The sequence below is a fragment of the Nothobranchius furzeri genome, chromosome 16, assembly GCF_043380555.1.
Source record: "Nothobranchius furzeri strain GRZ-AD chromosome 16, NfurGRZ-RIMD1, whole genome shotgun sequence".
NCBI classification, from domain to species: Eukaryota; Metazoa; Chordata; class Actinopteri; order Cyprinodontiformes; family Nothobranchiidae; genus Nothobranchius; species Nothobranchius furzeri.
Window position 1 is genome coordinate 13,425,870 of NC_091756.1, and position 23,587 is coordinate 13,449,456.

The following is a 23,587-nucleotide window of genomic DNA, read 5'->3' on the forward strand; positions in this document are numbered from 1 at the left end:
CATTATCCACCTGTCTTCCCATTCAAGCTGTTCCTAAACCTGATGGCACCTACAGACTGGTACACAATTTGAAAGGATTAAATAGAGTGACACCGCACGACGTGCGCAAAACTTTTGACCCGTACATGCAGCTCCGAACCATGCCTATTAAAAAATATAAAACATGCATCGATTTGGCTAACGGTTTTTGGTCTGTACCTTTAGCGCAAGAAAGTCGAGCTAAAACTGGATTTACATTTGAAGGAAAACATTATGAATGGTGCGTTTTACCGATGGGATGGGTAAATGCGCCCAATACATTTCAAGGAGTCGTACAGTCATATCTGGAGGGTTTACCTGTCGTTCAATATATTGATGACATATTTTTCATGCATGATTGTGAAAGCGAACACCTGAAAACTTTGGACAAGGTGGTGACCAGACTGACATGTGCAGGATTCAAACTCAACTTGAAGAAAAGCCAGCTAGGACGCACAAAAGTTACGTTCCTAGGTTTTGAGGTGTCAGATTCAGTGTCGGTACCTTTCACCTATCTGCAAAACATAACAACTGGACTACTTCTTTAAATTGACACCAGATCCGGTGACCTTTGGGACATGGTTTGACCCCCTTAGGAAAGTGCTATCATCATGAAACATTCAGATCACTTACAACTCAATAGATTCTACCTTCCTGTAACGTTTCAGCCTGATTGGACCTTGTTTTTACACAAATGAACCCAGAATGATGTGAAATTGTGCTTCGTGCAACATAATTCTGGGTGCCATTTACAAACCATAAGTGCTAATGACTCCATTCCTTTTTGTGGTTGTAGGGGCTGTATATTGGAGTACACTAAAACAAACCTGACCTCTCTAGGACATTCAGAAGCCAAGTTATAAGCCCACAAATGTGTAACTGGACTACTTCTTTAAAGTGACACCAGATCCGGTGACCTTTGGGACATGGTTTGACTCACTTAGGAATGTGCGATCATCATGAAACGTTCAGATCACTTACAACTCAATAGATTCTACCTTCTTGTAACGTTTCAGCCTGATTGGACCTTGTTTTCACACAAATGGACCCAGAATGATGTGAAATTGTGCTTCGTGCAACATAATTCTGGGCGCCATTTAGAAACCATAAGTGCTAATGACTCCATTCCTTTTTGAGGTAATAGGGGCTGTTAATTGGAGTACTCTAAAACAAACCTGACCTCTTTAGGATATTCAGAAGCCACGTTATAAGCCCACAAAGGTGTAACTGGACTACTTCTTTAAAGTGACACCAGGCCCGGTGACCTTTGGGACATGGTTTGACCCCCTATAGGAATGTGCGATCATCATGAAACGTTCAGATCACTTACAACTCAATAGATTCTACCTTCTTGTAACGTTTCAGCCTGATTGGACCTTGTTTTCACACAAATGGACCCAGAATGATGTGAAATTGTGCTTCGTGCAACATAATTCTGGGTGCCATTTACAAACCATAAGTGCTAATGACTCCATTCCTTTTTGTGGTTGTAGGGGCTGTTGATTGGAGTACACTAAAACAAACCTGATCTCTCTAGGAAATTCAGAAGCCAAGTTATAAGCCCACAAATGTGTAACTGGACTACTTCTTTAAAGTGACACCAGATCCGGTGACTTGTGGGACATGGTTTGACCCCCTTAGGAATGTGCGATTATCATGAAACGTTCAGATCACTTACAACTCAATAGATTCTACCTTCTTGTAACGTTTCAGCCTGATTGGACCTTGTTTTCACACAAATGGACCCAGAATGATAAGAAATTGTGCTTCGTGCAACATAATTCTGGGTGCCATTTAGCAACCATAAGTGCTAATGACTCAATTCCTTTTTGTGGTTGTAGGGGCTGTTGATTGGAGTACACTAAAGCAAACCTGACCTCTCTAGGACATTCAGAAGCCAAGTTATAAGCCCACAAAGGTGTAACTGGACTACTTCTTTAAAGTGACACCAGGCCCGGTGACCTTTGGGACATGGTTTGACCGCCTATAGGAATGTGCGATCATCATGAAACGTTCAGATCACTTACAACTCAATAGATTCTACCTTCTTGTAACGTTTCAGCCTGATTGGACCTTGTTTTCACACAAATGGACCCAGAATGATGTGAAATTGTGCTTTGTGCAACATAATTCTGGGTGCCATTTACAAACCATAAGTGCTAATGACTCCATTCCTTTTTGTGGTTGTAGGGGCTGTTGATTGGAGTACACTAAAGCAAACCTGATTTCTCTAGGACATTCAGAAGCCAAGTTATAAGCCCACAAATGTGTAACTGGACTACTTCTTTAAATTGACACCAGATCCGGTGACCTTTGGGACATGGTTTGACCCCCTTAGGAAAGTGCTATCATCATGAAACGTTCAGATCACTTACAACTCAATAGATTCTACCTTCCTGTAACGTTTCACCCTGATTGGACCTTGTTTTCACACAAATGGACCCAGAATGATGTGAAATTGTGCTTTGTGCGTGCCATTTACAAACCATAAGTGCTAATGACTCCATTCCTATTTGGGGTAATGGGGGCTGTTAATTGGAGTTCTCTAAAACAAACCTGACCTCTCTAGGATATTCAGAAGCCAAGTTATAATCCCACAAATGTGTAACTGGACTACTTTAAAGTGACACCAGGCCCAGTGACCTTTGGGACATGGTTTGACCCCCTATAGGAATGTGCGATCATCATGAAACGTTCAGATCTCTTACAACTCAATAGATTATACCTTCTTGTAACGTTTCAGCCTGATTGGACCTTGTTTTCACACAAATGGACCCAGAATGATGTGAAATTGTGCTTCGTGCAACATAATTCTGGGTGCCATTTACAAACCATAAGTGCTAATGACTCCATTCCTTTTTGTGGTTGTAGGGGCTGTTGATTGGAGTACTCTGAAACAAACCTGATCACTCTAGGACATTCAGAAGCCAAGTTATAAGCCCACAAATGTGTAACTGGACTACTTCTTTTAAATTGACACCAGATCCGGTGACCTTTGGGACATGGTTTGAACCCCTTAGGAAAGTGCTATCATCATGAAACGTTCAGATCACTTACAACTCAATAGATTCTACCTTACTGTAACGTTTCAGCCTGATTGGACCTTGTTTTCACACAAATGAACCCAGAATGATGTGAAATTGTGCTTCGTGCAACATAATTCTGGGTGCCATTTACAAACCACAAGTGCTAATGACTCCATTCCTTTTTGTGGTTGTAGGGGCTGTTGACTGGAGTACACTAAAACAAACCTGATCTCTCTAGAACATTCAGAAGCCAAGTTATAAGCCCACAAATGTGTAACTGGACTACTTCTTTAAATTGACACCAGATCCGGTGACCTTTGGGACATGGTTTGACCCCCTTAGGAAAGTGCTATCATCATGAAACATTCAGATCACTTACAACTCAATAGATTCTACCTTCCTGTAACGTTTCAGCCTGATTGGACCTTGTTTTCACACAAATGAACCCAGAATGATGTGAAATTGTGCTTCGTGCAACATAATTCTTGGTGCCATTTACAAACCATAAGTGCTAATGACTCCATTCCTTTTTGTGGTTGTAGGGGCTGTTGATTGGAGTACACTAAAACAACCCTGACCTCTCTAGGACATTCAGAAGCCAAGTTATAAGCCCACAAATGTGTAACTGGACTACTTCTTTAAAGTGACACCAGATCCGGTGACCTTTGGGACATGGTTTGACTCACTTAGGAATGTGCGATCATCATGAAATGTTCAGATCACTTACAACTCAATAGATTCTACTTTCTTGTAACGTTTCAGCCTGATTGGACCTTGTTTTCACACAAATGGACCCAGAATGATGTGAAATTGTGCTTCGTGCAACATAATTCTGGGCGCCATTTAGAAACCATAAGTGCTAATGACTCCATTCCTTTTTGAGGTAATAGGGGCTGTTAATTGGAGTACTCTAAAACAAACCTGACCGCTTTAGGATATTCAGAAGCCACGTTATAAGCCCACAAAGGTGTAACTGGACTACTTCTTTAAAGTGACACCAGGCCCGGTGACCTTTGGGACATGGTTTGACCCCCTATAGGAATGTGCGATCATCATGAAACGTTCAGATCACTTACAACTCAATAGATTCTACCTTCTTGTAACGTTTCAGCCTGATTGGACCTTGTTTTCACACAAATGGACCCAGAATGATGTGAAATTGTGCTTCGTGCAACATAATTCTGGGTGCCATTTACAAACCATAAGTGCTAATGACTCCATTCCTTTTTGTGGTTGTAGGGGCTGTTGATTGGAGTACACTAAAACAAACCTGATCTCTCTAGGAAATTCAGAAGCCAAGTTATAAGCCCACAAATGTGTAACTGGACTACTTCTTTAAAGTGACACCAGATCCGGTGACTTGTGGGACATGGTTTGACCCCCTTAGGAATGTGCGATCATCATGAAACGTTCAGATCACTTACAACTCAATAGATTCTACCTTCTTGTAACGTTTCAGCCTGATTGGACCTTGTTTTCACACAAATGGACCCAGAATGATAAGAAATTGTGCTTCGTGCAACATAATTCTGGGTGCCATTTAGCAACCATAAGTGCTAATGACTCAATTCCTTTTTGTGGTTGTAGGGGCTGTTGATTGGAGTACACTAAAGCAAACCTGACCTCTCTAGGACATTCAGAAGCCAAGTTATAAGCCCACAAAGGTGTAACTGGACTACTTCTTTAAAGTGACACCAGGCCCGGTGACCTTTGGGACATGGTTTGACCGCCTATAGGAATGTGCGATCATCATGAAACGTTCAGATCACTTACAACTCAATAGATTCTACCTTCTTGTAACGTTTCAGCCTGATTGGACCTTGTTTTCACACAAATGGACCCAGAATGATGTGAAATTGTGCTTTGTGCAACATAATTCTGGGTGCCATTTACAAACCATAAGTGCTAATGACTCCATTCCTTTTTGTGGTTGTAGGGGCTGTTGATTGGAGTACACTAAAGCAAACCTGATTTCTCTAGGACATTCAGAAGCCAAGTTATAAGCCCACAAATGTGTAACTGGACTACTTCTTTAAATTGACACCAGATCCGGTGACCTTTGGGACATGGTTTGACCCCCTTAGGAAAGTGCTATCATCATGAAACGTTCAGATCACTTACAACTCAATAGATTCTACCTTCCTGTAACGTTTCACCCTGATTGGACCTTGTTTTCACACAAATGGACCCAGAATGATGTGAAATTGTGCTTTGTGCGTGCCATTTACAAACCATAAGTGCTAATGACTCCATTCCTATTTGGGGTAATGGGGGCTGTTAATTGGAGTTCTCTAAAACAAACCTGACCTCTCTAGGATATTCAGAAGCCAAGTTATAATCCCACAAATGTGTAACTGGACTACTTTAAAGTGACACCAGGCCCAGTGACCTTTGGGACATGGTTTGACCCCCTATAGGAATGTGCGATCATCATGAAACGTTCAGATCTCTTACAACTCAATAGATTATACCTTCTTGTAACGTTTCAGCCTGATTGGACCTTGTTTTCACACAAATGGACCCAGAATGATGTGAAATTGTGCTTCGTGCAACATAATTCTGGGTGTCATTTACAAACCATAAGTGCTAATGACTCCATTCCTTTTTGTGGTTGTAGGGGCTGTTGATTGGAGTACTCTGAAACAAAACTGATCACTCTAGGACATTCAGAAGCCAAGTTATAAGCCCACAAATGTGTAACTGGACTACTTCTTTAAATTGACACCAGATCCGGTGACCTTTGGGACATGGTTTGAACCCCTTAGGAAAGTGCTATCATCATGAAACGTTCAGATCACTTACAACTCAATAGATTCTACCTTACTGTAACGTTTCAGCCTGATTGGACCTTGTTTTCACACAAATGAACCCAGAATGATGTGAAATTGTGCTTCGTGCAACATAATTCTGGGTGCCATTTACAAACCACAAGTGCTAATGACTCCATTCCTTTTTGTGGTTGTAGGGGCTGTTGACTGGAGTACACTAAAACAAACCTGATCTCTCTAGAACATTCAGAAGCCAAGTTATAAGCCCACAAATGTGTAACTGGACTACTTCTTTAAATTGACACCAGATCCGGTGACCTTTGGGACATGGTTTGACCCCCTTAGGAAAGTGCTATCATCATGAAACGTTCAGATCACTTACAACTCAATAGATTCTACCTTCCTGTAACGTTTCAGCCTGATTGGACCTTGTTTTCACATAAATGAACCCAGAATGATGTGAAATTGTGCTTCGTGCAACATAATTCTTGGTGCCATTTACAAACCATAAGTGCTAATGACTCCATTCCTTTTTGTGGTTGTAGGGGCTGTTGATTGGAGTACACTAAAACAACCCTGACCTCTCTAGGACATTCAGAAGCCAAGTTATAAGCCCACAAATGTGTAACTGGACTACTTCTTTAAAGTGACACCAGATCCGGTGACCTTTGGGACATGGTTTGACTCACTTAGGAATGTGCGATCATCATGAAACGTTCAGATCACTTACAACTCAATAGATTCTACTTTCTTGTAACGTTTCAGCCTGATTGGACCTTGTTTTCACACAAATGGACCCAGAATGATGTGAAATTGTGCTTCGTGCAACATAATTCTTGGTGCCATTTACAAACCATAAGTGCTAATGACTCCATTCCTTTTTGAGGTAATAGGGGCTGTTAATTGGAGTACTCTAAAACAAACCTGACCGCTTTAGGATATTCAGAAGCCACGTTATAAGGCCACAAAGGTGTAACTGGACTACTTCTTTAAAGTGACACCAGGCCCGGTGACCTTTGGGACATGGTTTGACCCCCTATAGGAATGTGCGATCATCATGAAACGTTCAGATCACTTACAACTCAATAGATTCTACCTTCTTGTAACGTTTCAGCCTGATTGGACCTTGTTTTCACACAAATGGACCCAGAATGATGTGAAATTGTGCTTCGTGCAACATAATTCTGGGTGCCATTTACAAACCATAAGTGCTAATGACTCCATTCCTTTTTGTGGTTGTAGGGGCTGTTGATTGGAGTACACTAAAACAAACCTGATCTCTCTAGGAAATTCAGAAGCCAAGTTATAAGCCCACAAACGTGTAACTGGACTACTTCTTTAAAGTGACACCAGATCCGGTGACTTGTGGGACATGGTTTGACCCCCTTAGGAATGTGCGATCATCATGAAACGTTCAGATCACTTACAACTCAATAGATTCTACCTTCTTGTAACGTTTCAGCCTGATTTGACCTTGTTTTCACACAAATGGACCCAGAATGATAAGAAATTGTGCTTCGTGCAACATAATTCTGGGTGCCATTTACAAACCATAAGTGCTAATGACTCCATTCCTTTTTGTGGTTGTAGGGGCTGTTGATTGGAGTACACTAAAGCAAACCTGACCTCTCTAGGACATTCAGAAGCCAAGTTATAAGCCCACAAAGGTGTAACTGGACTACTTCTTTAAAGTGACACCAGGCCCGGTGACCTTTGGGACATGGTTTGACCGCCTATAGGAATGTGCGATCATCATGAAACGTTCAGATCACTTACAACTCAATAGATTCTACCTTCTTGTAACGTTTCAGCCTGATTGGACCTTGTTTTCACACAAATGGACCCAGAATGATGTGAAATTGTGCTTTGTGCAACATAATTCTGGGTGCCATTTACAAACCATAAGTGCTAATGAGTCCATTCCTTTATGTGGTTGTAGGGGCTGTTGATTGGAGTACACTAAAGCAAACCTGATTTCTCTAGGACATTCAGAAGCCAAGTTATAAGCCCACAAATGTGTAACTGGACTACTTCTTTAAAGTGACACCAGATCCGGTGACCTTTGGGACATGGTTTGACCCCCTTAGGAAAGTGCTATCATCATGAAACGTTCAGATCACTTACAACTCAATAGATTCTACCTTCCTGTAACGTTTCACCCTGATTGGACCTTGTTTTCACACAAATGGACCCAGAATGATGTGAAATTGTGCTTTGTGTGTGCCATTTACAAACCATAAGTGCTAATGACTCCATTCCTATTTGGGGTAATGGGGGCTGTTAATTGGAGTTCTCTAAAACAAACCTGACCTCTCTAGGATATTCAGAAGCCAAGTTATAATCCCACAAATGTGTAACTGGACTACTTTAAAGTGACACCAGGCCCGGTGACCTTTGGGACATGGTTTGACCCCCTATAGGAATGTGCGATCATCATGAAACGTTCAGATCTCTTACAACTCAATAGATTATACCTTCTTGTAACGTTTCAGCCTGATTGGACCTTGTTTTCACACAAATGGACCCAGAATGATGTGAAATTGTGCTTCGTGCAACATAATTCTGGGTGCCATTTACAAACCATAAGTGCTAATGACTCCATTCCTTTTTGTGGTTGTAGGGGCTGTTGATTGGAGTACTCTGAAACAAACCTGATCACTCTAGGACATTCAGAAGCCAAGTTATAAGCCCACAAATGTGTAACTGGACTACTTCTTTAAATTGACACCAGATCCGGTGACCTTTGGGACATGGTTTGAACCCCTTAGGAAAGTGCTATCATCATGAAACGTTCAGATCACTTACAACTCAATAGATTCTACCTTCTTGTAACGTTTCAGCCTGATTGGACCTTGTTTTCACACAAATGGACCCAGAATGATGTGAAATTGTGCTTCGTGCAACATAATTCTGGGCGCCATTTAGAAACCATAAGTGCTAATGACTCCATTCCTTTTTGAGGTAATAGGGGCTGTTAATTGGAGTACTCTAAAACAAACCTGACCTCTTTAGGATATTCAGAAGCCACGTTATAAGCCCACAAAGGTGTAACTGGACTACTTCTTTAAAGTGACACCAGGCCCGGTGACCTTTGGGACATGGTTTGACCCCCTATAGGAATGTGCGATCATCATGAAACGTTCAGATCACTTACAACTCAATAGATTCTACCTTCTTGTAACGTTTCAGCCTGATTGGACCTTGTTTTCACACAAATGGACCCAGAATGATGTGAAATTGTGCTTCGTGCAACATAATTCTGGGTGCCATTTACAAACCATAAGTGCTAATGACTCCATTCCTTTTTGTGGTTGTAGGGGCTGTTGATTGGAGTACACTAAAACAAACCTGATCTCTCTAGGAAATTCAGAAGCCAAGTTATAAGCCCACAAATGTGTAACTGGACTACTTCTTTAAAGTGACACCAGATCCGGTGACTTGTGGGACATGGTTTGACCCCCTTAGGAATGTGCGATCATCATGAAACGTTCAGATCACTTACAACTCAATAGATTCTACCTTCTTGTAACGTTTCAGCCTGATTGGACCTTGTTTTCACACAAATGGACCCAGAATGATAAGAAATTGTGCTTCGTGCAACATAATTCTGGGTGCCATTTAGCAACAATAAGTGCTAATGACTCAATTCCTTTTTGTGGTTGTAGGGGCTGTTGATTGGAGTACACTAAATTAAACCTGACCTCTCTAGGACATTCAGAAGCCAAGTTATAAGCCCACAAAGGTGTAACTGGACTACTTCTTTAAAGTGACACCAGGCCCGGTGACCTTTGGGACATGGTTTGACCGCCTATAGGAATGTGCGATCATCATGAAACGTTCAGATCACTTACAACTCAATAGATTCTACCTTCTTGTAACGTTTCAGCCTGATTGGACCTTGTTTTCACACAAATGGACCCAGAATGATGTGAAATTGTGCTTTGTGCAACATAATTCTGGGTGCCATTTACAAACCATAAGTGCTAATGACTCCATTCCTTTTTGTGGTTGTAGGGGCTGTTGATTGGAGTACACTAAAGCAAACCTGATTTCTCTAGGACATTCAGAAGCCAAGTTATAAGCCCACAAATGTGTAACTGGACTACTTCTTTAAATTGACACCAGATCCGGTGACCTTTGGGACATGGTTTGACCCCCTATAGGAAAGTGCTATCATCATGAAACGTTCAGATCACTTACAACTCAATAGATTCTACCTTCCTGTAACGTTTCACCCTGATTGGACCTTGTTTTCACACAAATGGACCCAGAATGATGTGAAATTGAGCTTTGTGCGTGCCATTTACAAACCATAAGTGCTAATGATTCCATTCCTATTTGGGGTAATGGGGGCTGTTAATTGGAGTTCTCTAAAACAAACCTGACCTCTCTAGGATATTCAGAAGCCAAGTTATAATCCCACAAATGTGTAACTGGACTACTTTAAAGTGACACCAGGCCCAGTGACCTTTGGGACATGGTTTGACCCCCTATAGGAATGTGCGATCATCATGAAACGTTCAGATCTCTTACAACTCAATAGATTATACCTTCTTGTAACGTTTCAGCCTGATTGGACCTTGTTTTCACACAAATGGACCCAGAATGATGTGAAATTGTGCTTCGTGCAACATAATTCTGGGTGCCATTTACAAACCATAAGTGCTAATGACTCCATTCCTTTTTGTGGTTGTAGGGGCTGTTGATTGGAGTACTCTGAAACAAACCTGATCACTCTAGGACATTCAGAAGCCAAGTTATAAGCCCACAAATGTGTAACTGGACTACTTCTTTAAATTGACACCAGATCCGGTGACCTTTGGGACATGGTTTGAACCCCTTAGGAAAGTGCTATCATCATGAAACGTTCAGATCACTTACAACTCAATAGATTCTACCTTACTGTAACGTTTCAGCCTGATTGGACCTTGTTTTCACACAAATGAACCCAGAATGATGTGAAATTGTGCTTCGTGCAACATAATTCTGGGTGCCATTTACAAACCACAAGTGCTAATGACGCCATTCCTTTTTGTGGTTGTAGGGGCTGTTGACTGGAGTACACTAAAACAAACCTGATCTCTCTAGAACATTCAGAAGCCAAGTTATAAGCCCACAAATGTGTAACTGGACTACTTCTTTAAATTGACACCAGATCCGGTGACCTTTGGGACATGGTTTGACCCCCTTAGGTAAGTGCTATCATCATGAAACATTCAGATCACTTACAACTCAATAGATTCTACCTTCCTGTAACGTTTCAGCCTGATTGGACCTTGTTTTCACACAAATGAACCCAGAATGATGTGAAATTGTGCTTCGTGCAACATAATTCTTGGTGCCATTTACAAACCATAAGTGCTAATGACTCCATTCCTTTTTGTGGTTGTAGGGGCTGTTGATTGGAGTACACTAAAACAACCCTGACCTCTCTAGGACATTCAGAAGCCAAGTTATAAGCCCACAAATGTGTAACTGGACTACTTCTTTAAAGTGACACCAGATCCGGTGACCTTTGGGACATGGTTTGACTCACTTAGGAATGTGCGATCATCATGAAACGTTCAGATCACTTACAACTCAATAGATTCTACTTTCTTGTAACGTTTCAGCCTGATTGGACCTTGTTTTCACACAAATGGACCCAGAATGATGTGAAATTGTGCTTCGTGCAACATAATTCTGGGCGCCATTTAGAAACCAAAAGTGCTAATGACTCCATTCCTTTTTGAGGTAATAGGGGCTGTTAATTGGAGTACTCTAAAACAAACCTGACCTCTTTAGGATATTCAGAAGCCACGTTATAAGCCCACAAAGGTGTAACTGGACTACTTCTTTAAAGTGACACCAGGCCCGGTGACCTTTGGGACATGGTTTGACCCCCTATAGGAATGTGCGATCATCATGATACGTTCAGATCACTTACAACTCAATAGATTCTACCTTCTTGTAACGTTTCAGCCTGATTGGACCTTGTTTTCACACAAATGGACCCAGAATGATGTGAAATTGTGCTTCGTGCAACATAATTCTGGGTGCCATTTACAAACCATAAGTGCTAATGACTCCATTCCTTTTTGTGGTTGTAGGGGCTGTTGATTGGAGTACACTAAAACAAACCTGACCTCTCTAGGAAATTCAGAAGCCAAGTTATAAGCCCACAAATGTGTAACTGGACTACTTCTTTAAAGTGACACCAGATCCGGTGACTTGTGGGACATGGTTTGACCCCCTTAGGAATGTGCGATCATCATGAAACGTTCAGATCACTTACAACTCAATAGATTCTACCTTCTTGTAACGTTTCAGCCTGATTTGACCTTGTTTTCACACAAATGGACCCAGAATGATAAGAAATTGTTCTTCGTGCAACATAATTCTGGGTGCCATTTACAAACCATAAGTGCTAATGACTCCATTCCTTTTTGTGGTTGTAGGGGCTGTTGATTGGAGTACACTAAAGCAAACCTGACCTCTCTAGGACATTCAGAAGCCAAGTTATAAGCCCACAAAGGTGTAACTGGACTACTTCTTTAAAGTGACACCAGGCCCGGTGACCTTTGGGACATGGTTTGACCGCCTATAGGAATGTGCGATCATCATGAAACGTTCAGATCACTTACAACTCAATAGATTCTACCTTCTTGTAACGTTTCAGCCTGATTGGACCTTGTTTTCACACAAATGGACCCAGAATGTTGTGAAATTGTGCTTTGTGCAACATAATTCTGGGTGCCATTTACAAACCATAAGTGCTAATGAGTCCATTCCTTTATGTGGTTGTAGGGGCTGTTGATTGGAGTACACTAAAGCAAACCTGATTTCTCTAGGACATTCAGAAGCCAAGTTATAAGCCCACAAATGTGTAACTGGACTACTTCTTTAAAGTGACACCAGATCCGGTGACCTTTGGGATATGGTTTGACCCCCTTAGGAAAGTGCTATCATCATGAAACGTTAAGATCACTTACAACTCAATAGATTCTACCTTCCTGTAACGTTTCACCCTGATTGGACCTTGTTTTCACGCAAATGGACCCAGAATGATGTGAAATTGTGCTTTGTGCGTGCCATTTACAAACCATAAGTGCTAATGACTCCATTCCTATTTGGGGTAATGAGGGCTGTTAATTGGAGTTCTCTAAAACAAACCTGACCTCTCTAGGATATTCAGAAGCCAAGTTATAATCCCACAAATGTGTAACTGGACTACTTTAAAGTGACACCAGGCCCGGTGACCTTTGGGACATGGTTTGACCCCCTATAGGAATGTGCGATCATCATGAAACGTTCAGATCTCTTACAACTCAATAGATTATACCTTCTTGTAACGTTTCAGCCTGATTGGACCTTGTTTTCACACAAATGGACCCAGAATGATGTGAAATTGTGCTTCGTGCAACATAATTCTGGGTGCCATTTACAAACCATAAGTGCTAATGACTCCATTCCTTTTTGTGGTTGTAGGGGCTGTTGATTGGAGTACTCTGAAACAAACCTGATCACTCTAGGACATTCAGAAGCCAAGTTATAAGCCCACAAATGTGTAACTGGACTACTTCTTTAAATTGACACCAGATCCGGTGACCTTTGGGACATGGTTTGAACCCCTTAGGAAAGTGCTATCATCATGAAACGTTCAGATCACTTACAACTCAATAGATTCTACCTTCCTGTAACGTTTCAGCCTGATTGGACCTTGTTTTCACACAAATGAACCCAGAATGATGTGAAATTGTGCTTCGTGCAACATAATTCTGGGTGCCATTTACAAACCACAAGTGCTAATGACTCCATTCCTTTTTGTGGTTGTAGGGGCTGTTGACTGCAGTACACTAAAACAAACCTGATCTCTCTAGAACATTCAGAAGCCAAGTTATAAGCCCACAAATGTGTAACTGGACTACTTCTTTAAATTGACACCAGATCCGGTGACCTTTGGGACATGGTTTGACCCCCTTAGGAAAGTGCTATCATCATGAAACATTCAGATCACTTACAACTCAATAGATTCTACCTTCCTGTAACGTTTCAGCCTGATTGGACCTTGTTTTCACACAAATGAACCCAGAATGATGTGAAATTGTGCTTCGTGCAACATAATTCTTGGTGCCATTTACAAACCATAAGTGCTAATGACTCCATTCCTTTTTGTGGTTGTAGGGGCTGTTGATTGGAGTACACTAAAACAACCCTGACCTCTCTAGGACATTCAGAAGCCAAGTTATAAGCCCACAAATGTGTAACTGGACTACTTCTTTAAAGTGACACCAGATCCGGTGACCTTTGGGACATGGTTTGACCCACTTAGGAATGTGCGATCATCATGAAACGTTCAGATCACTTACAACTCAATAGATTCTACCTTCTTGTAACGTTTCAGCCTGATTGGACCTTGTTTTCACACAAATGGACCCAGAATGATGTGAAATTGTACTTCGTGCAACATAATTCTGGGTGCCATTTAAAAACCATAAGTGCTAATGACTCCATTCCTTTTTGTGGTTGTAGGGGCTGTTGATTGGAGTACACTAAAACAAACCTGACCTCTCTAGGATATTCAGAAGCCAAGTTATAAGCCCACAAATGTGTAACTGGACTACTTCTTTAAAGTGACACCAGGCCCGGTGACCTTTGGGACATGGTTTGACCCACTATAGGAATGTTCGATCATCATGAAACGTTCAGATCACTTACAACTCAATAGATTCTACCTTCTTGTAACGTTTCAGCCTGACTGGACCTTGTTTTCACACAAATGGACCCAGAATGATGTGAAATTGTGCTTCGTGCAACATAATTCTGGGTGCCATTTACAAACCATAAGTGCTAATGACTCCATTCCTTTTTGTGGTTGTAGGGGCTGTTGATTGGAGAACACTAAAACAAACCTGATCTCTCTAGGAAATTCAGAAGCCAAGTTATAAGCCCACAAACGTGTAACTGGACTACTTCTTTAAAGTGACACCAGATCCGGTGACCTGTGGGACATGGTTTGACCCCCTTAGGAATGTGCGATCATCATGACACGTTCAGATCACTTACAACTCAATAGATTCTACCTTCTTGTAACGTTTCAGCCTGATTGGACCTTGTTTTCACACAAATGGACTCAGAAGGATGTGAAATTGTGCTTCGTGCAACATAATTCTGGGTGCCATTTACAAACCATAAGTGCTAATGACTCCATTCCTTTTTGTGGTTGTAGGGGCTGTTGATTGGAGTGCACTAAAACAAACCTGACCTCTCTAGGACATTCAGAAGCCAAGTTATAAGCCCACAAAGGTGTAACTGGACTACTTCTTTAAAGTGACACCAGGCCCGGTGACCTTTGGGACATGGTTTGACCCCCTATAGGAATGTGCGATCATGATGAAACGTTCAGATCACTTACAACTCAATAGATTCTACCTTCTTGTAACGTTTCAGCCTGATTGGACCTTGTTATCACACAAATGGACCCAGAATGATGTGAAATTGTGCTTTGTGCAACATAATTCTGGGTGCCATTTAAAAACCATAAGTGCTAATGACTCCATTCCTTTTTGTGGTTGTAGGGGCTGTTGATTGGAGTACACTAAAACAAACCTGATCTCTCTAGGACATTCAGAAGCCAAGTTATAAGCCCACAAATGTGTAACTGGACCACTTCTTTAAATTGACACCAGATGCGGTGACCTTTGGGACATGGTTTGACCCCCTTAGGAAAGTGCTATCATCATGAAACGTTCAGATCACTTACAACTCAATAGATTCTACCTTCCTGTAACGTTTCAGCCAGATTTGACCTTGTTTTCACACAAATGAACCCAGAATGATGTGAAATTGTGCTTCGTGCAACATAATTCTGGGTGCTATTTAAAAAGAATAAGTGCTAATGACTCCATTCCTATTTGGGGTAATGGGGGCTGTGAATTGGAGTTCTCTAAAACAAACCTGACCTCTCTAGGATATTCAGAAGCCAAGTTATAATCCCACAAATGTGTAACTGGACTACTTCTTTAAAGTGACACCAGGCCCGGTGTCCTTTGGGACATGGTTTGACCCCCTATAGGAATGTGCGATCATCATGAAACGTTCAGATCACTTACAACTCAATAGATTCTACCTTCTTGTAACGTTTCAGCCTGAATGGACCTTGTTTTCACACAAATGGACCCAGAATGATGTGAAATTGTGCTTTGTGCAACATAATTCTCGGTGCCATTTACAAACCATAAGTGATAATGACTCCATTCCTTTTTGTGGTTGTAGGGGTTGTTGATTGTAGTACTCTGAAACAAACCTGATCACTCTAGGACATTCAGAAGCCAAGTTATAAGCCCACAAATGTGTAACTGGACTACTTCATTAAATTGACACCAGGTCCGGTGACCTTTGGGACATGGTTTTACCCCCTTAGGAAAGTGCTATCATCATGAAACGTTCAGATCACTTACAACTCAATAGATTCTACCTTCCTGTAACGTTTCAGCCTGATTGGACCTTGTTCTCACACAAATGAACCCAGAATGATGTGAAATTGTGCTTCGTGCAACATAATTCTGGGTGCCATTTACAAACCATAAGTGCTAATGACTCCATTCCTTTTTGTGGTTGTAGGGGATGTTGATTGGAGTACACTAAAACAAACCTGATCTCTCTAGGACATTCAGAAGCCAAGTTATAAGCCCACAAAGGTGTAACTGGACTACTTCTTTAAAGTGACACCAGATCCGGTGACCTTTAGGACATGGTTTGACCCTCTTAGGAAAGTGCTATCATCATGAAACGTTCAGATCATTTACAACTCAATAGATTCTACCTTCCTGTAACGTTTCAGCCTGATTGGACCTTGTTTTCACACAAATGGACCCAGAATGATGTGAAATTGTGCTTTGTGCAACATAATTCTGGGTGCCATTTAAAAACCATAAGTGCTAATGACTCCATTCCTTTTTGGGATAATGGGGGCTGTTAATTGGAGTACTCTAAAACAAACCTGACCTCTTTAGGATATTCAGAAGCCAAGTTATAAGCCCACAAAAGTGTAACTGGACTACTTCTTTAAAGTGACACCAGGCCCGGTGACCTTTGGGACATGGTTTGACCCCCTATAGGAATGTGCGATCATCATGAAACGTTCAGATCACTTACAACTCAATAGATTCTACCTTCTTGTAACGTTTCAGCCTGATTGGACCTTGTTTTCACACAAATGGACCCAGAATGATGTGAAATTGTGCTTCGTGCAACATAATTCTGGGTGCCATTTACAAACCATAAGTGCTAATGACTCCATTCCTTTTGTTGGTTGTAGGGGCTGTTGATTGGAGTACACTAAAACAAACCTGGTCTCTCTAGGACATTCAGAAGCCAAGTTATAAGCCCACAAAGGTGTAACTGGACTACTTCTTTAAAGTGACACCAGATCCGGTGACCTTTAGGACATGGTTTGACCCCCTTAGGAAAGTGCTATCATCATGAAACGTTCAGATCACTTACAACTCAATAGATTCTACCTTCCTGTAACGTTTCAGCCTGATTGGACCTTGTTTTCACACAAATGGACCCAGAATGATGTGAAATTGTGCTTCGTGCAACATAATTCTGGGTGCCATTTACAAACCATAAGTGCTAATGACTCCATTCCTTTTTGTGGTTGTAGGGGCTGTTGATTGGAGTACACTAAAAAAAACCTGATCTCTCTAGGACATTCAGAAGCCAAGTTATAAGCCTACAAATGTGTAACTGGACTACTTCTTTAAAGTGACACCAGATCCGGTGACCTGTGGGACATGGTATGACCCCCTTAGGAATGTGCGATCATCATGAAACGTTCAGATCACTTACAACTCAATAGATTCTACCTTCTTGTAACGTTTCAGCCTGATTGGACCTTGTTTTCACACAAATGGACCCAGAATGATGTGAAATTGTGCTTCGTGTAACATAATTCTGGGTGCCATTTACAAACCATAAGTGCTAATGACTCCATTCCTTTTTGTGGTTGTAGGGGCTGTTGATTGGAGTACACTAAAACAAACCTGACCTCTCTAGGACATTCAGAAGCCAAGTTATAAGCCCACAAAGGTGTAACTGGACTACTTCTTTAAAGTGACACCAGGCCCGGTGACCTTTGGGACATGGTTTGACCCCCTATAGGAATGTGCGATCATCATGAAACGTTCAGATCACTTACAACTCAATAGATTCTACCTTCTTGTAACGTTTCAGCCTGATTGGACCTTGTTTTCACACAAATGGACCCAGAATGATGTGAAATTGTGCTTCGTGAAACATAATTCTGGGTGCCATTTACAAACCATAAGTGCTAATGACTCCATTCCTTTTTGTGGTTGTAGGGGCTGTTGATGGGAGTACACTAAAAAAACCTGATCTCTCTAGGACATTCAGAAGCCAAGTTATAACCCCACAAATGTGTAACTGGACCACTTCTTTAAATTGACACCAGATCCGGTGACCTTTGGGACATGGTTTGACCCCCTTAGGAAAGTGCTATCATCATGAAACGTTCAGATCTCTTACAACTCAATAGATTCTACCTTCCTGTAACGTTTCAGCCTGATTGGACCTTGTTTTCACACAAATGAACCCAGAATGATGTGAAATTGTGCTTCGTGCAACATAATTCTGGGTGCCATTTACAAACAATAAGTGCTAATGACTCCATTCCTTTTTGTGGTTGTAGGGGCTGTTGATTGGAGTACACTAAAACAAACCTGATCTCTCTAGGACATTCAGAAGCCAAGTTATAAGCCCACAAATGTGTAACTGGACTACTTCTTTAAAGTGACCCCAGGCCCGGTGACCTTTGGGACATGGTTTGACCCCCTGTAGGAATGTGCTGTTGAGGGTCTGACCTCATGAGGAAATTACTATGCAGTGATTTTCTCCAAAATGACTGTGCTTAAATTGCTCTGAAAAGCAAATAATCACATCAGCGCCAAGAAACTTCATTTCCCATGATGCTTTGCACACGGAAGCATTGTGATGACGTCACCGCCTAATACCAGAAACACGATCTGCGGGAGGCGGGAGCTTGGACAGCTTTCCCGCGACTTCAAAGACTATAAATCATGAATGAGACAAAGGAACCTCGTTCTTTTGCCCAGGATACCTGGCGGTAAGGACACGCTTGTCGAACGCTCCGACAACTTGAGCACGCGGAAGCTCTAAGTGCCCAAGTTGAGCCACGCAACCGCTGGAAACCACTCCACCATCATCGGGACCTGACTGGGAACGAGCGGAGCTCCATTCAGCTCTCAGAGACGCTGTAAGTTGTCAAACTCAGCACAAAAGAAACTTTGTTCTCTTTGTGTCCAGCCCGTGGAGAAACACTCGTGGAGGCAAAACAGCGGAGAAAGCCATCAAATCGAAGGACGACGCCAAACTGCGAAGAAACACGGAGAACCGTCAAATCAAACAGCTGGGGACGCCTTGCTGCTCATCTGGTGATCAGAAAACTCATTTCTCTCTCTCCTTTTCTTCTCTCGTTTCCTCTATAGTCCAGAATAAGCAATAAAACCGCGCTATTGCTTAAAAAGTAGCTTCGTGTTTTCCTCTTTCGCTCCCAATTCGTCCTTCGGGTCATTTTGAAAGAATAAACTGCTTATTGATCATTGTTTGGTATCTTTAAATGTTTTCTGCTTGGCCACGTGGTTAAACTAAAAGATATTATTCGTGATTAATCCTTTGTGTTGTTTCATGGTCCTTTGAAATGTTTTGAGTGATTTAAGGTTAAGTTACTGATGATTCTAAGTGCCTTGGAAGTTAAAGTGCAAGTTGCCACTCACACTTTAGCCAGACAAAGGGGTCAGCCATCTTGCATACAGACTCCATTTTAGAAACACACACACACATACATACACACAAAACACCTTGAACATTATTTTGAATATACATCCTTTTATTATATCACATGGTTATTATTCATTTATGCCACTGTTTATTCATTTGACAAATTGTTAATTAAACGTTATAAAATTCAGATTTTCGTCTCCAGTAGCTTTGTTGTGTCGAAGAGAAGTCTCTGCTCCAAGGACTCTACGAACTTCAAGAAAGACTGATAAGAGTTTTGGATTCAATTTTTCCCCGGTTAAAGGGGAATGGTGCCCCGTATATCTAAGAATATGTTAATTAATTAATAAATCAGTAAATATTTACATATTTACAGAATTTATTGAAGAATCCAAAAGTAAGTTAAAGCTTACGAATTGTTCGCTCCTAATAACCCCAACATTAATTGGTGCTGCCGTGTGAGGCTTGGATACACAGAGATTTCTATCCGGCACAAACAAACAAATAAATCCAAAGAGCTTGAATTAAAAATAATCAGTTGTTCAGCCTTGAACCAGCAACAGAGTGGTGCTGATTTCGCTGAGCAGGAAGCTGCATCGAACTCTCACCAGTAACTCAGTGCTTCTTTAAAGGTGCAACGTGTAAATTAATTCTGGTTGACTTTTAGGTTAAAATTCAGTTTTTCCTTAAAGGTGCAACGTGTAATTAATTCTGGTTAACCTTTTAGGTTAAAATTCAGTTCTTCATTAAAGGTGCAGTGTGTAAGTAATTCTGACTAACCCTTTTAGGCTAAAATTAACTGCTAATTTAGCGACTTTAACTCACAGTGGCTTTTATAACTAACTGAAACCTTCACTCAAAGACTGATAACACCCTGTTTGCTAATATTCTGAAGGAATAACTAGCATACTTAACACTGCAAGTGTTGTAAGACGTTGCTACGGCAGCGCACCAGCTTTTGCTAAAATACTGAAAGGAATAGTATTTTAAGCGTCAGTCACGGCATTCCGTGCAATCTTAAAACGCTAAAACCTGTGCGCACAAAGGTTAATTTAGTGTTTTTCTGCTACAAAGCTAGCAGTCGCTGCCAAAAGGTGCAGTTTGAGCTATCTGCAGAAGCTCTACTAGGCTATTTTTGGTTCGGTTGTTAAAATGGAGGGACAGAGTAGTGAACTGACCAACTCCCAGCAACCAGGTGGCGCTGCGGCCCACGACTATGAACCTGGCCTACTTTCTGGACAAATATTGTCCAAACTGGTCGCGGTTGCTCGAGAACCCGACTACCCTTCTAGGGATTTCTGAAGAACAGCGTAGCGACGAGCTAAAAGCTGTAATTGATCAAATAGAAAACCCGGATGGTACAAAACCAATCCAGGTTCACTTAGCTAAGTTAGCCTTGATCCTCTATCAGAGAGGACTTCAACGTGGTCAGAAGATCATGAACCTCCAGAGTATGCTAGCTGAAAAACAGCGAAATGGAAGGCTGATCGAGGAAGACGACACCCGCACAGATGCTGGGGAAGATGGGGAGAAGACCCCGCCCCCTTCTGCTGATGACAACAGACAGTGGGAAGGGGGGAAACACCACGACGCTGAGGCTGAGCCAGAGTCCTCTCCCACACCGGTACGAAAGCAAGCCGGCAAAGCCAACCAGGGTCCGCCCAGGACGACCGGCAAACCGCAATTGGTTTCCTCCACCCGAGGAAGTGAGGGACCGCCGTTCCGCCGTAATGGTAGCCTACCTCCTGATACATCTCCATACGATAATCAACAGTATGTAGTGTGGGACTCTCTGGACGGACGCACGCCGCAGGGGAGAGATGAAGCTCATCTGTCCCAACCTTCGGCCCCGTTCCCTACACACACTATAGGGCATTCAGGACCATCTAGGGGCCGAGGGCAGTTCGCCCTCGAACCCCAGGTTGGACCACCACCCTCATCTTCACGGCCTTCTCAATCAGTGAGAAGTCGACCAGCTGAGCGGCACCTCTATTTAGACCGCTCCCCCAGTCCACGAAGGGTGCAAGGTGCCGATTGGGGTTATGCACCCCAATCTGCACCTCAACCATCCACCCATCCTAGCTACTCCGGTATTCGGCATGCCGATAACCAGCTGCAGGACAAAGCATCATACACCAGTCCGTACCCGGACAAAGTGTATTACGCAGAAGCCTCAGTTGAAAGACGCAGGCTGCACTACGCAGACGTGCCCCGGGAGGAGGACCTCCCAGGACACCCACGTGACGTGCCAGCAGCCCGCCACAGCATGCCAGACCCCAATTTGGGCCCCAGGAGTCAACATTGGGAGCCCAGAGCACACCAGCGATATCCAGCGCCCTCTGAGACAGACCGTGGGTCAGAGTCAGAGGATGACGCGCCGTACCGTGAGTCAGGGCTCCGCGTACGTCAAATTGAATCGCTAGCTAAAGATATAGAACGCTTTGATCCTAACACCAATGAATCCAATGTCGACGATTATCTCAGGGAGATAGAACGTTGTCTGCTTGATCTTCCAGCACCCTCTTCAAGGGAAAAGCTCAAGCTAATTTGGAAAACCACATCTAGAACGGTGCACGTTTTCATGGAAACTCTACCACCTGACATTCGAGATCGGTACTCCTCGCTCTGCCGAGCGTTGAGAGATGAATACGCCACGTATGCAGACTCTGCGTCAGCTACAATGGGGGCCTTCTCCATCAGACACGGGAGAAACGAACCCCCTAGAGAGTATTATCGCCGACTCAAAAGTGCTTATTTCCAAGGTCGAAACGGCCCTGGGCTCGAGGAAGACCCTGCCTTCAGATCCCTGTTCATTCACAACCTGCACGAGTGTGTTCGATCCGAAGTCTCAATGTATTGTCGGATGAAAAAACTGACAACTCAGGAGATTAGGAGATACGCTCAACAGGCTTGGGAAGCCGGCGGAAAGCCCCAAAAGCCTGACGCACATCACCGCGTCATGCACCTAGCTCCCGACGCCGAGCCGCGTTTGGAGCTCGAAGGAACAGAAGCTCCACCCACTAAGCCAAAATCTGCTAAACCTAGACCTGCTAAACCGCGAGAGAGAGGATTATAAGACACCTTTCGTCAAACATTTTGACAGGTCTATTGTTCTTTGACCTTTCATTCCTATTGTTCATTTGACCCTTGACCTTGCCCCCCTTTCCTATCATTAATCAAATGGACAGGTGTATTGTTCAATCTTTGCCCCCCCTTCCGTATCATTAATCAAATGGACATGTGTATTGTTGATCGTCCAGATGGCCTAGACCCCCCACGCCGCATCATCAATGGCGTATTGTTGAGCGTCCAGATGGGCTAGACCCCCCACGCCGCATCATCAATGGCGTATTGTTGAGCGTCCATGATCCCCCACGTCATAGGCTAATGTGTGTAATGGTGTGTGGTTTCTTTTTTGTGATAGCCCATCGGTTCCCACAGCCCCTCCCTTCTGAGTGTAATCCTATTGTGTTTAACTCTTTAAAAGCTCAGATCTGTCCGAATGGTGAAAAGCCGAGCTCTAAGAAAAAATGATGAACCACGAGGAGCTGAATGAAGCACCAAGCCACCTCTCAGATATGTTCCTCACCTAAATATGGTATGGTCTGCTAGCTCTTGAGTGAGTGACAGAAGCTGAAGTCAATGCATGAACTTTTGCAGCCTTTTGCTGAACACACACAAACTCTTCAGAGTGACACATTGTCTATGTCATTAATACTCTCTTTGAGATGTTCACGTTGGATTTCGTATGTTCAGTCTTAAACTTTGTGTTTAAATGTGTTATTTACATGCAGCTCACTGACACTTTTTGACCAGAACTAAAACTATTGTGTAAAACTCTCTGTCCAGCAGCACATCAAATTAATGGCTGTAAGCACACACACACACACACACACACACACACACACACACACACACACACACACACACACACACACACACACACACACACACACACACACACACACACACACA